Source organism: Ambystoma mexicanum, chromosome 6q (genome assembly GCF_040938575.1).
Source record: "Ambystoma mexicanum isolate Mex_15411 chromosome 6q, UKY_AmexF1_1, whole genome shotgun sequence".
Classification (NCBI taxonomy): domain Eukaryota; kingdom Metazoa; phylum Chordata; class Amphibia; order Caudata; family Ambystomatidae; genus Ambystoma; species Ambystoma mexicanum.
The window spans coordinates 866,912,440-866,926,967 of NC_090937.1; the positions used below are offsets into that span (position 1 = coordinate 866,912,440).

Consider the following 14,528-nt stretch of genomic DNA (forward strand, 5'->3'; position numbering starts at 1 on the left):
AAGAAAGATGTCTCTCAAAGGGTGTGTAGGTCATATAGCTTACAAAGGAAAACCTTTGATTGTAACATTGAAAACAGAGTACGAAGTCACCACCAAAATGCTGATGGTCTCTCTAGGATGTTTGTAACTCACTAGAGGTATGAGGTCCATCCAGGAGTGGATTAAATCCTCCTGTCCCTTAGTCTGGGGGGGGCGAGTGTTAGGGAGAATTCTCATTTATGGCTAATTTCCCTCACCTAGTGAGTCCCCCAGCAGCTTTGCTGGACCTCTGCAGTTTATTTTTTTTCCACTTGGTAAGAGTGTGAGCTTTTCCCCCACTCTTACCTTTGTTTTACCATGTGTATTTCTCTGTTATTGTGATTGTGGACTCTGAAGTACCCCACTTCAGTAGCCCCCTTCTTTTTGTGTGTCACACAGCACCTTTAGTGCTGTGGCACAGGGTTGTCTTTGAGACTTCCCCGACTCCATTTCTGAGGCTGACTACAGTCCCCCAGAAAAGGGTAAAGTTGCCATGAACTTTACTTAGTCAATCTACCACAGATCCAGTACACCCCATCTTCCATGGAGTACCAGAAAGGGTGAATTCGTATCCCTTTTTATCCGTACCTCCTAGAGCATTGCTTCGCTCTTTTAACATTCAGATTTGGTTTGTGGCAGTGGTATCTACCCTAACCTTTCTACCGCGTCTGGTATTGCTATTATATTAGCCTCAAACATAAACCTGCTTGACCAAATCGTCTTTCTTTTGGCTCCGGTTCGGTTTATTCACCATTTCTTTTTGTTAAAGTCCTTCTTGTGTTTTACTTTGCGCGGCAAACTAGGTTTGCCTTCTTTGTTCACCGTCATTTGGTGGGCTTCTGCTCAGAAGCCCTCCACCAGGTGCCTGGGTGTCTAGGTGGGCTGAATGTGAGGGAGGGGTGTAGTCAACCCCTGCACAGGGTATCCTAGGAAACCCAAGTCGCACTTTGCCATGATTTGCTGTGGGGGTTGTCCAGGCTGGACAACCCCCCTGCTGAGTGATTGACAGCCAGGCTGTGTGAATGGGGGTTTTGCGCATAAAAGACAGGACTCTTGGGCTAGAAGTCAGAGAGTAACCACTGGAACTACAAGGAACCGAAGAGAAGCGGAGAGAACGATGGCTGCTGCAACTACCCTGTCCCGGTGAAGCCCTGCTGCCATCCTGAGCTATCTACCCTTCAACAACTAAGAGAAGATCCAGTCTGGAGTCTTCTTCCCTTGAGCCTGGTGGGGATAACCAGCTCATCTTCCACAGCCAGAGGATCCTCTTCCTTGGTCGAAATCGCTGCACACTGCTGTAGTTGTCCGGATAGCCATTTGAAGAGCCTCTCCTGTTTTTAAGGAGCGCACCTTTTATTCGTTGTCGCTGCTGCCGGCTTGTTCCCTGTGTGGTGCAGACCCCCTTCAGACGTCCTCCTTCACAACAAAGCTCCAGGAACCGTGGGTCTGCGGGAAACCAACAGGAACACCTGTCAGGGCACCAGCTGCACCATTGGAATAAGGTACTGTGTTCTGCTTGAGGAAACAGGGTGAACCCCTTTTCTTCATATCCAAGGCTTGCCCTTGTCTTCCCTCCTTCGTATAACATTTGCTTCCGAACATTGACAATATCGAAGTACTTTTGGCTATGTTGAATCGTGAACTATCTGACTGTGTGATCTTCGGCAACAGGCCCCCGGTGTCACTTGACCCTGGCTCCGGCCCTTTGACTTTTGAACTCCTGTCTCTGAGTTTTTCTCGATTCTGTCTGCCTAACCAAAATATTGCCTGTGATTTTTGCCTCCAACTCTCTCTGGGTATCTCAGGTGCTAAGTGTGTTTTGCCCCAGTAGCATTTCATGTCACCGATACGCATTTATTTAGTAGACCGAACTGTCAAAAAGTGATTGCAATCATATTCACGGTACCGTGTTTTGTTCGTAACACTGGTTCATTCAAACACAGGGTACTTGCCTTGAGACATACTGTACCAAGTGAATTGGTTAGTTGTAGTATATTTAACGTGTGGTTTTTGTTTAAGTTTAATAGAAGTGTTGTGTTTATTACGAATGGTTTAAAAATAAATGTACTTATATTTTTCTACCTGAAACCTTGAGTCGGTGTTTGCTTGAGTCACAGTTATTGTGGTCCCTTTGTGTAATCTCTGCTACTGCTCATATACTCTTGAGCCTGGCTGCTCCGCTACTGCTACCACTCTGACATAGCGGTACAGGCTTGTACCAAAGGTAAAACTTGTATTGCCACCTGTAGTCTTAATTGTGTGTAGTGGTCCCTAGGGGCACTGCACAGGATTCTGCCTAACAATGAGTGTTAGGTTGCCCTCTGCTGGTCAAATGGCTAAGTGCACCCACTTCAACAACAGCTATCATTTCAATATACAGATGCAATTTCTCAGTGTTAGGTTGCCCTCTGCTCTTCAAATTACAAGTGCACCCGATTTAACAACAGCTATCATTTAATGTTATTTCTTTATTGTGCAGTTAGTTAAATGCAAACTTTAAGCACATTTCAAAGAGAATTGAACATATTTAATTTATATATAGCCATAAGATGATTATAAACAATGTGTTGATCTCATATTAATAAAGGAATACACAACAGAAGGACAGATAAAAAGACTATACATACGTCACCATTCTATTTTACGTACAATTCAATAAAAACCCATTAGTTAAAATAGATCTTCCAATCTCTCATGATAAAATACCTACCACAAATAAATCCATAAAATCCATAGGCAAAAATTAGAGCAAGAAATACCAAAAAAGTTCAGTGCCTGCTTCCTAACATAGTCTAAAGTGTGTTCCAGGACTGATCATAGTCAAAACAGTAAGAATCTACAACACATTTCCCATATCCTTTAAGTTACAATAGCACCTAGTTAATATATGTCATGTTGTCTCAGTTTCCAAGTTACACAATCAACAAAGTCTTAAGTCATGGGAGATATTCTTCAATGCTCCTACATATTCCAGAGTGGGCAGCAAGTTAAGACGAAGATGCAATATAAATGTTTTTATAACTGGGATTTTTTTTTGTCAAGTAGGTACACGGTTCATTTAATAAAAAGCTTTGTGAAGAGCATGTCTTTTCTCTCTTCTTTCCAGCTAGAGTTCCTAGATTACTAATTCTATCTCAAAGTCTCAACTTCTGCTTTAGAATGTGTTCAATATTAGGTAAATCAAGAACAGAAAGAGAACTAGCCGGAAATTCCAGGTCCAGTACATATGAATGTACACTCTTAGGTTCAGCACTTTTGCCCAATAAACTACAGGTCCAATTAAGCATGGCATGATCACTTAGCTTATAATGCAAAATGTTCAGTGGATTGCAACAACTAAACATTTTTAAGTTCACTAGCACATAATAAAGATGTGATTTTGATCGACCATTGATCCAAGTAAAGAGGGAATCAGGATTGCCAACATTTTTCATAGACAAAAAATCAAAATCCTTCCCCTGAAAGATCCTGGGAGCCAGATGTGTGTGAATTGTAGATGTCAGCAATTCATATCATTGTGTCATGTAAAGTGTCTAACTGCAAATCATGAGCATTCAAATCCCCAACAATCAAATCCTTATAAATAGGATATCTACTGCACCACATTAAAAGGATATTACCAATCGCACGCTGTATATTATTGGGCAGGTCATACACATTTAAAATCATCATTCTTTCATTAGTCTGTGTTTCATGCACAGAGCCAGATGTTCAATAAAGAATTGTTATTGTCAATCGTGGGTGAAAAGTCATGGCAGCTCGGGATGAAGGAGAAGTTTCCACAATGTTATTATGTGCTGGTATAAACATAGCCACATTGAGTAAATCAGTAATGGCAGGTTGAGTGCTCCCGCCCTTTTCAGATCTATCTCTTTTGCAGGCACTGATGGTGTTTTCTGGACTCTTTAGCCTTTTTGCCACACGAGAGGCACTTCACGAGTCGTACTTCCAATATGTAAAGCGCTTCATATCGTAATTGTTTAGATGATGTAAGGATTTATAAGCTGCTCAACAAAGACAAGGCTGCCACTACCTCTGCTTTGCATAGAGACCAAGATACCGTATGCAGAGCACAGACGCGATCACAGTGTTCAGCAGGTCAGCATGTCAGCACCAAGCAGGCACTCGAGCCAGTGTGTATGCATCAGAGGCTCCAGAATATCAGACTCAACAAGTGAGGGTCAAAAGGCAACAATGAAAACACAGAGCAAAGTTTCCTGGAACTTACCTGTCTACAGCTACCATTTCAACAAACAGAGCAAAACACTGTAGGACAAATGCCTCCTCATGAGCTAAAACTGAAAGTAGATGCTGTAATTATGCTACTACGCAATCTTATGCCATCACAAGGACTCTGCGATGGAGTAAGGTTGAAAATTATGCATCTACAAAGCCACATCATAGAGGCCTGTGTGATCGATGGAAGATACTGTTCTTATACCATGCATATGTCTATTCCATCTGATATGTTTAGCCTTTTCAAAGAACATAAAAAAGTCACAGGGACCTACGCTCCCTTCCTGGAAGCGATCGTTGTTAATTCTGATATTAAAGAAGGGGGACAGAAGTGATCTTAGAAATTACCAACCAATGTTGACCTTCAAGATATGCTAGAACAGAGTATGTTATTGTAACGCTTACCTGGACTCCTCGGGAGCGTAATGCCTTCTCGGCCTGTGAACTTGGGCACTTTTTGGATTCCTTTTCTGTAAAAAAACGGTAACAACAACAATAGAATGGCTATTGCATCAAATTACTGAGAAGGTGTTGCCTTAACATATATACTTTGGTGTTCTCCCATCTCACCTGTGTTTATTATGAGGGGAGCTCTTCATCCTGGTTTCTACAGCAGTGCGTTGAAAATAGAATACAATAGAGTCTTGGAATGCTGAGGACTCAATAGTTTTTTGCCTTGAAAATGCCTATATTTTTCCAGGAAATGTTGTTGGGTAAGGTATCTTCAGAAAATCAAACGCTGTATTCTTTATATGATATAATTATTCCTAAATTGGAGAGATTTCTCTTTCTAATAATTAACTTTTCTTTGCAGGTTCTCAGAATTCAGAGGCGTTTATGTCTGCGTATGACTATGAAGTTACTTAGACTGAGGAAACGCTAAACAACGTAAATTCAACTATACAGAATAACTGCAGTCCTAAGGGAATCCGTGGAAACAACTGTGCTGGGAGAATCTTGTAGTACTTCAGTACTTCAGGTACGTAAGCTTATTGAACTTTCTTTTGTATTTTTCTATTCAGTTCGTCAGTTAATTAAACACCTCTGTTTTATCTGCAGATTTTCGGAAAGCTGAGAAAATGGCGTGGAGGCGGCAGAAGAACCTTCTGACTGAATATACTGCGGCTTCGGACGAAAACTGCTGTCGGATGATGGTGCGGCTGTGAGAAAAAACATCTGACTGAAGATGCTGCTGCTTCAGATGAAAACTGCTTCGGATGATGTTGCGGTTGTGAGAGAACCATCGGACATGAGCAGCTGCGTTAATTCAAGGACCACTGCTGACTGAGATACTGCTTTGAAGAAAACTACAGTTTTCTATGAGCTATGAAATTCTTTTGTCTTTTTTCTGTAAAGCTAATGTCTTATATTTCTCTCCTTCGACAGGTTCTGTGAGGAGAAAGCATCAGTAGCGTTACCCGTTGTCAGCAGAGAAAATGCAAAGCGAGCGCTTCAGCATCTGAATGGATCTTGCGGCAGCCATGTTGGGAGTATAAGGCCAATGTGAAAGTCTATAGTAACGGATGCTGTGAGTGTTGCAAATAACATGTATGCGAGGCTAACACCCACTTTTGACTCACTGACTGAGATAATGGTTCTGGCTTAACTGGGATTCCTGAATCTACACTGTGCTCATTGGCTGGAATCATGACAGTGTTGCCTGGAACATCTGACACATTCCCTGCATGATTTCCTTCTCCAATTCTTTCACATCTTGTTCGACTTGATTCAGTGATGCATTCATCGTTTTACGTACCCCCACCATCTTCGAGATACACACCCCTCTCAGTGTTGTCTTAAATGCTGACCACATCACCACCAAATCTCCCACTGAACCCTTGTGTATGTTGAAAAACCTCAACATTTCTTCCCTCAGTGAGTTCCGGAAAGCTGCATCATCCAGGGCTTGTGTTCTTAATCTCCATTATGGCACCATCATCCTCTCCTAGAACCATCTAATTTACACACCATCAGAGCATGATCAAATAGGATACACCACAGATATTGTGTGTCAGAGAACCATTGTGCATGTTCCCTGCTCAAAAATATATAATCAATTCAGGAATAGGACATATGCACCTGCAAAAATAATGAATACCCTCTCTCGGTGCCATGAGTTCCCCTGCATAACTCCACCAGATCCAAGACTGTCACTACTCTATTGAGTGTATCAGTTGATTTCCGCTTCACATGTCCTTCCCTCTCTGATCTATCCTTTTTGGGATCCAACAAACAATTGAAATCCACTCTTTTACCCCATACCATTGTTATCACTGATCTGATCAAAAGAATTGATCTTTGTCCAGATTTGGTGGATATGAATTTACAATGCAGACCTTCAATCCTCTAACCTACCTTGGATCATCAATGGTCATCCCTCAGCAGACCTCGATATTCTTCCACTTGTATCGGAATCCCCCTCCCTATTTAGATTAGTAAGCCCCTGGTGTACGATGAGAAAGTGGAGCCAAACATACCCTGCTCTATTTACGGTGCAATTCTTCCAAATCTAGAACCAGTAATTGGGTCTCCTGTAGTAGCGCGATCTGTATCCCATTACGATGAAGGAATCTCCCCACCTTCAATCTCTTACCCCAGTTCACCAATCCTTGAACATTCCAAGTCCATATTTTAATCTCTGTGATGCTTTCATGAAACATTTACACCTCCTGCAGTCTTCCTCATCTACATTCTCCCCTAGTCTCCCTTTGTCCTGTTCGTGCCCCTTGCTGTGTTCTGAACCTGTGAAAACCATCCATTCAATAACAGAATCTTAATACTCTCCTGAAATTCCCTTCACCCTCCCCATGCCCCTCCTCCCCCCTAAACTTTAGCACCTTAACAGTTAACGTTGCTTGAAACAAATGGTTCTTTGTGTTTCATTTACCCCCTCTCCACATCACTACCCTCCCACCGTCCTCATCTATCCCCCAATTCTGCAATCCCCCCATGTGTAACCCCATAGTGTTCTGCAGCCCTTTGCTGCTTACTCCCCCATTTCCCATTGGTGACCATTAGATCAATTTCTTCCCTCTTAGGTTTACCCCCAGAGTTGAACGGATCAACAGTCTGTGGTAACCAAGCCGCGCCTAGCGTCTCGTCCGATACTGCGCCACATCAAAGTAGTTCTCATGATTTGTCCCCCTCTTCCTCTCTTATGAGTCCCCCCATTGCCTATTGTCTTGAGTGGAGAAGACATGATCTTTTCCCTCCTGCATTCTTCTTCTCCATCTCATCTTATCCATATCAGTCAGTTCCCTCTGATGTTGCCCAGCTTGCACACTCCTTGACTCCAGTGAGCTCCAAGCGTCGATGTGGTAATGAAGAAATGTGATTTCCTGTCCGCCAGTACTTTGAATTTCGCTGGAAAAAACATCATGTACTTCAAGTGTCCTTCGCGTAGTTGCCTCTTCACTTCTTCATCAAAGGATCTCCTCTGTCTTGGAACCTCTTGCATATGTCTGAGAAAATAAGAATTCTTGCATTGCCCAGCTGAAAAGGACCATTCTGTCTTGCCTCCTGCAGGATAGCATCCCTGTCATGAAGGCTGAAAGGGTTTCGCAATAATGGCCATTGGGGGTGCACCTGGTGGTGGTGTCCTTCCCAGCACCCTGTGTGGCCATTCCACTGCGAACAGTTTTGATAATATTTGCTGATCTGTTCCTTGATCTGTTCTTTGATCATCTGATGGATGCTTGGAAATATTTGTGTGGTGGCCATTTATGAGGTGTCTTCTTATTGGGTTGATAAGTCCTTCTTTATGGTGTGTACCTGGGCGAGTGATTCCTTGGCATCAAGGCAGTTACTAGTTACTCTAAATACTATCTCATCTTCTAGCATGTCACAGCTGACCTCCTCCACTCCATAAGGGCACAGGGAGTACACAATAAAATTCCCCCCTTGTCGAGTATAAAGTGTTTCTGCACTTCTACCATCAGTATTGATATAACAATCTATGGACTAATGATGGGGGTAGCTTAAATCCATGTAAATGTTTTTTTTTTGTTTTAAATCAACAGCCCTTGCAATGGAGATATCTTGGGATATAATGATACTTTGGGGAATGTAATCAACCAATATTCATTTGGTTTTATCTTTGAGAACTACAAATGGAATTGGGTGTAAGGACTTGCCTTATCGCTGAATAATATTATTTAAATGAGTAAAAGCATCTTCATTAAACAAGGTCTGTAATTTTCTGATCTTTATTGGCAAGGTTTATTGTCCAGTATTTTCTGGAATAGAAAGTACTTCAATTTGAACTTCAGCAGAATACATGAGCAATCAGTCTGACCTTAATGCCTTTTCTATATTATTGAAGTCCATTGTGTGTCCCCCAATTCTTTAACAGGCATTGTTATTAATAAATAAAATTACATCCAAATTAATTGTCAACCGATTCAAATCTTTTAAAAATTAATTTTAATTGTTATTACCAATATACAAATCTTAAATAACATCTTCCAGGAATACAACCCAGGAATAATGATTTATCTTTTTGTTTTCAATGTTGATCTCCAGCAAACTCCTGTTAGTAATCAGGTGCTGTGCATACATTTGATCAAGCCCAAATTCCCATTCATCCCTCAGATTAAAAGTGTAGTTTTGTCAATCCTTCTGTAAATCCCAAAGCAGTCTTTCACTGATGTGGCTTATTTCTTGAATTAAACAGATTGTGGAGATAACATATTCTTTAGCTTCATTGTGTTGTATAGGGAATACTATGAATTCTCCTTTCCTTTGTATAGTTGCTAACCTGCTGATTTATCCACCAGTTGACATTGATCTTCACTGGAGGTATGCTACAGATAGACTTTCAGTGTAATACCCTCCAAAGTGGAGAACCGCTCATTATTTGGTGGACAATTTATTCTGAAAGATTTTGTGGGAGTCCCTCACTATCATCATGTTCCTGCCCAGATATGATAGTGATGTCTGGGACTAGTGTGTTCAGGAAATGAACCTCCTATCAGTCTGGATGTTTCTCAATAAAAATGACAGGTGCCTTTCAAACTGACACAGCTGGCACTCCTTTTCAGTTTAATCGGGCGGGAATGCTTTCCCAGTAGAGTAGGTGTGATCACAGGAGCCATGACCATCACTAGATGAATGAGTCAATGTCACCCTATATTGATTTCAACTTCAGTAACCCTATCTACTAGGATCGTCTTATCATCAAAATGATCTACTTACCAAAAGAGCGGTTGGAGTGTAAAACAATGACTTTCCCCTCTTGATCAATTCAGTATCAAGTGTTTCTTGGGACATCAAGGTTGCCTGAAAATGTGTATCTATGAGAGCGAATAAGTTGTGCTGTCATCTTTCATCTCCAATTTACAGTTGGTGATCTAGTGTATATTTTGGATAGCCTTACGTTAATGTTTGTGACTTCATGAGCTCGACCTCGAGTAGCCCCCACAGGGGCATTTACCTCAGGATCAAGTTCATTCGGGTTAATCAAGGATACGTTAAGAAAGAAAACACACTTTCAAATTGAGTATAGGACTGGTACTTCTCCCCTTTCAGTGGATTAAAGACTGTTATACCTAAAATAAATCTGGAGAGGAAGGAAACGCTTTGGTTCTAGTATCTCTGTTGACATTCTTGTATTTGATGCTTGTTGAGTCTCATGTGTATGGTTTCCTGGTTAATCCTCTCTTTTCTTTCATGTTCTTTCTTCTATTTCATTTCACTCAGATTCTCAGCTCTTTTGGAGGAGGCACTACCTCTAGCAAAGAGGAAATACTGGTTTCTATCTCCACAGAGTTCTCTTCTTTTACAGATGTAATAGTCACATATTTCTCCTCACTAAACTTCACTTTTTATTTCATCTAATTTTATATAAATAAATAAAGAGAGTTCACCATTGGCCATTTCTGATTTTTCAGCAAACTCAGGGGTATTTTCACTGGTGATAAAAGATGCTTCCTCTTAGGGCAGGCTTATCTTTTTGTTGTGACCCCTCATACCTCTTCTCCTTGAGTATTTTGAATTGACACTCAGTGAGCTGAGTGACCTTTAGAATTAGGATTTCCCTATTGGGATCTGATTTGGCTTGCACTCACATTTCAAAAGGTTTTCTCCACCCTTCAGACTGCAGGGTGATTTTTGGGCATATCTTTGTTCTTAAATATAAGGGTAACTATGATTTCTCAGAGATTATCTCTGGTGACTCTAATAACTCTTGATGCATCAGATGCTTGGTCTCCACTCAACCTGGTACTGGTATCTATTCTTCTGGAACCTAGGATGATGGGGGTCATTTTTTGACAAATTGTTTTGTTTATAGGAGCTTGTGATTGGCCTCTCTCCAAATTCTGATTTGCACTTACCTGGATACCTAGTACTGGTTTCTGACTATTATTTCAATGAAGGAAAACATTTTTGTAGCCAAGGATAAGCCTAGAACCTACATACTGAGAACTAATGCATGACTCCAGTTTTGTGTGATCCGTATTTTGCAGTCCAGGAGGGGTACTAATCAGCTGGCTTTGAACAGATGTTGTTCTGTGTGTTCTCTGTGTGTTGGTATTGACAATGGCACAATATTACATTTGTGCCCCCCTATCCCAAAATTCAACTGAGGAATACCCTTCACCTCAGCTACCTCAATAGTGACTAGAGCAGGCATGTGTTCTTGCACATTAAACAATCTGACATGGGCTGCTAAACTGCAGAAAGACATGTGAAATGCAGTTTTGGTTGTTTGCTATTATTTATGAGATCTGTAAAGATCTTTGAAGGAATCTGTTCTGTTTCCATTGCATTTGTTCATGGTTAAAACTGCATTAGAAAACAAAATATAGAAAAGAAAAGAAACATTTAAGATGAGCCATCATTTTCGGATTGAAAGCTTTAATTTGTGCACACTCAAAGCCAACAAGAAAATGTCCACTGGAATTTTAGAAAGACTCAGGCTAACCCCATGTCTACCTCACCTTGTTTGGCAAAGTTATAGGATTTAAAGAAGTTTATAACTTCTTTGACCTCATTTCAGACGACACTTGATACCAGCAAAAATGTTTTAGTTGTACTGATTGGTGTAAAACATGTATTGTAAGAATTGCATTCTGTTTGGCTAAAACATTTAGCCCTGCTATTAAATCAACAGTTAGATGTTCAGAGGGTCCCACCATTATGGAATGCAAGTTGACCACTTGTGGTGAATGTTTTCCTCAATGGTTAATGCGGGTTATTAAAATGTTGCAAATGGGGTCAAATGTGCAAATTTCTAACCCCGACTTTGACTTCCCTGTTTGCCTTCAACACTCTGAGTCATCCTGAAACTCTATATTCTTGGCTTCCTCAGGTTGATGACCACTTTTAGCTCTTCTGTGGGTTGGATACTGACACACTCAATTTGACGGCCCCATACACTTCTTTGTTTTGGTGTTGCATATGTTCACCATACGACTATCTACAGTATTATGGTTTTCAGTTCACTTCACTGAGCTATCAGGGGCAAAAATCCCTCTAAAAATATGTGAACAAATAACAGAGGTCCTTTTTGGTAGCTTTTGGATCGGATCAAGAACATCTCTTTGTGCGTGACAAAGCCTCACAGACTGCAGTCAAACAGTACCAATTGAAACTTTTAGACTCATGTAATATGAATGTGACATGATTTGACTGTTTTGGGAATGCATTTGGTCTATAACTCTGAAATTATTAATATCATTTACCCTCCAACCTTTATTGTTGTGGTATATCTATACCAGAATCCAGAAATTCACTCCTCACGATCTCGCTGAGGCCAACTGTAAGTCTGTGAACCTCCGGTACAGCTACCCACAATGAACTTAGATATTCTTTATCAGATAGTATCTCTCACTAACTAAAAAAAGTGAAACACTGTTTTATCAAGGGCACACATTTCCTCTGTGCTCTGCCAGTAAACTATGTTTACACAATATGCCATGTTAAATAATAGATCCCAATTGGCCACTTCTTAAGGTTGGCGTCCTATAGTGCAATGATGTCCTAGCTCACTTGATTTCATCTACAGACATATGTGACCACAGCTTGCATTTTTTAGTAAGTTGAGTGTGATTGTTTTACTTACTGTGGCCACATTTTTAGTTGATGGGTTACAGTGGCACTACATTGTTTATAACCCCCTTACCGCGTGACTGCATTCTCCATCCCAATTTATTATCCATCCCCTATTTCTCAAATGTTCTATTAGCGACTTGTGTACAGATTAACATGAGGAGTCGAAATTTTAGTACTCTTGTAAAAGAAATATTCAAAATGTCATTGGGAATATTGGCATGTTTTTAAGTTTTCATTTTATGGCCTAACCAACACCCTCTGCAACCATCCGTAATAATACCATGTCAAAACTACACACCAAGATGCTGGTTCTACACACCAAGATGCTGGTTCCAATGACACTGATAGCCTGCTTAGACTCACAAACGTAACTGTACCCCCATGCCACAAAGGTGGTCTTAACTGGTGGACTAATATCCAGTGATAATGCCATGCAATAAATAAAGTAATTGCTCTGTGACAACCATCCAGCACTTTCCCACAAACATTCTAAGAGTTCAGCCAGATCAATAATTTAATCAAAATGTGGAAAGTGCTATTTGGTAAAAGGAAATAAATAAAATCAGTCTTTATCACATAGAATCACCCAGATACCACACCTGCTGGATCTGGAACCTTGACAAAACACTATTTCCTTGTTCTTCCCCTCAACCAACACTCTTCAACCTACCTACCCAGGATTCTCAGCAAACCGCTGATAAAACAGCCACATTGTTCGGAAAATTGCAAAAACTATCAGGTTCCTAAGACCCTAATAAATTTGAGCGTCACACACTTCACAAGCTTCAAATCGTTCATTAGCATCTCCTGGCGTAGGTGAAAAATTACCAAGATGAGGTTAAAAGTCTCCTGATTAAATGGTAATATTTGAGGCAAAATGGAATAATGGATTCATTCTTTATTAAAGTCAAAGGTAACCTTGGTAAATGAAAGCTCCAAAGAGAAAAAGGATTTCAATTGATTGAGTGCTAATTGAACATTAATTTTAAAGTATGTGTGCCAAAGGACTAACATAGCTATTGAAATCATTTAGACAAGCATTATGGATGATAGAGTAAGAATGAAAAAGAACCAGCTGTTACACAAACAAGACAAACTGGACATTAGTTTTGGCTCAGTAATCAAATTGCATTGCAATGTTGTATGCACTACAAAAGGAGGAATGGCTAGAAAGTCCCGAATTCATCTTAATATCTGGGATAGTTATCAGCAACCCCCCATACAATCATTCTTCAGTCTGAAATGCCATTACAGAAAAGGAAAAGACTGTAAGAAAAATCATGCGCGGTCCCACCTCAAAAAAGAGTAGTCCAGCCCAAAGTGATTGGCCAAATCCCTTCTGCATGAGACCACACATAACCCCATACACGTTTTGACTTCATTGGTCATCATCATTGAGGTGTAAACTCAATCAGTGGGCAAGCAAGCTCGAGATTCACATTTGGGCATACCATTCACAGACTGGGTGACTAAAGCAAAACAAAAGGCATGATGGCTGAAAGGTTTGCAATTAAACTTTACCTCTGATTTAGCTCTGGGCAACCCTCCAGATTATTGTTCTTCAGACTGCTATGCCATTACAGAAAGGGGAAATCCCAAATGCACTTCTGGCTTGAGCCCCACACAAAAGGGCAGTGCAGCCCAAACTGCTTGGTCACATCCCATTTGCAAGAGGCTGCAAGCAACCCTGGACCTGTTTCGGCCTGATTGGGCATCATACATAATGTTGTACTCACGACAAATCCAAAAACTAACAAAGAAAAACTGTTTCCTTCGTCTGAGTGCAAAAAATAAACAACTTAATTTAAACATTTACTACATAATGATGTTTAGTTTCAGTGCGAATCAAAACATACATTCATACATATAATTTGCCAAATATCGAGTCTCGTCAAGACATCAAAAAAGCATTAGTGCATTCAGCCAGACTTGCAAAGCGCTAATTGCATGCACTTCTGTATTTAAATATACGCAGTGTTACACCATAAGCATACTATCCCCTTACTCATGAATGCAGAAAATGCAATTTGATTCATCTAAGGTATTTTGTGTATTCATAACCGTAAAATCAAGAATGTCTCAACACTGAAAGAATGCAGCACCATTAACCTAAAGGTGTTTTTGTTTTTCCTATCATGCATCACGTCCTATTGGTGCAATAGAATTCAGTGGTGGCTATTTTCCTGAGCTCTTTGGTATTTACATACTGTAAAGGTTTTTGA

The 14,528-nt window shown here is 40.5% G+C and overlaps 1 pseudogene; it reads left to right on the forward strand.

Moving 5' to 3' along the window:
- The window catches only part of LOC138515286 (surfeit locus protein 2-like), an 83,807-nt pseudogene that overhangs the window by 14,947 nt on the left and 54,332 nt on the right, over positions 1-14,528 (forward strand).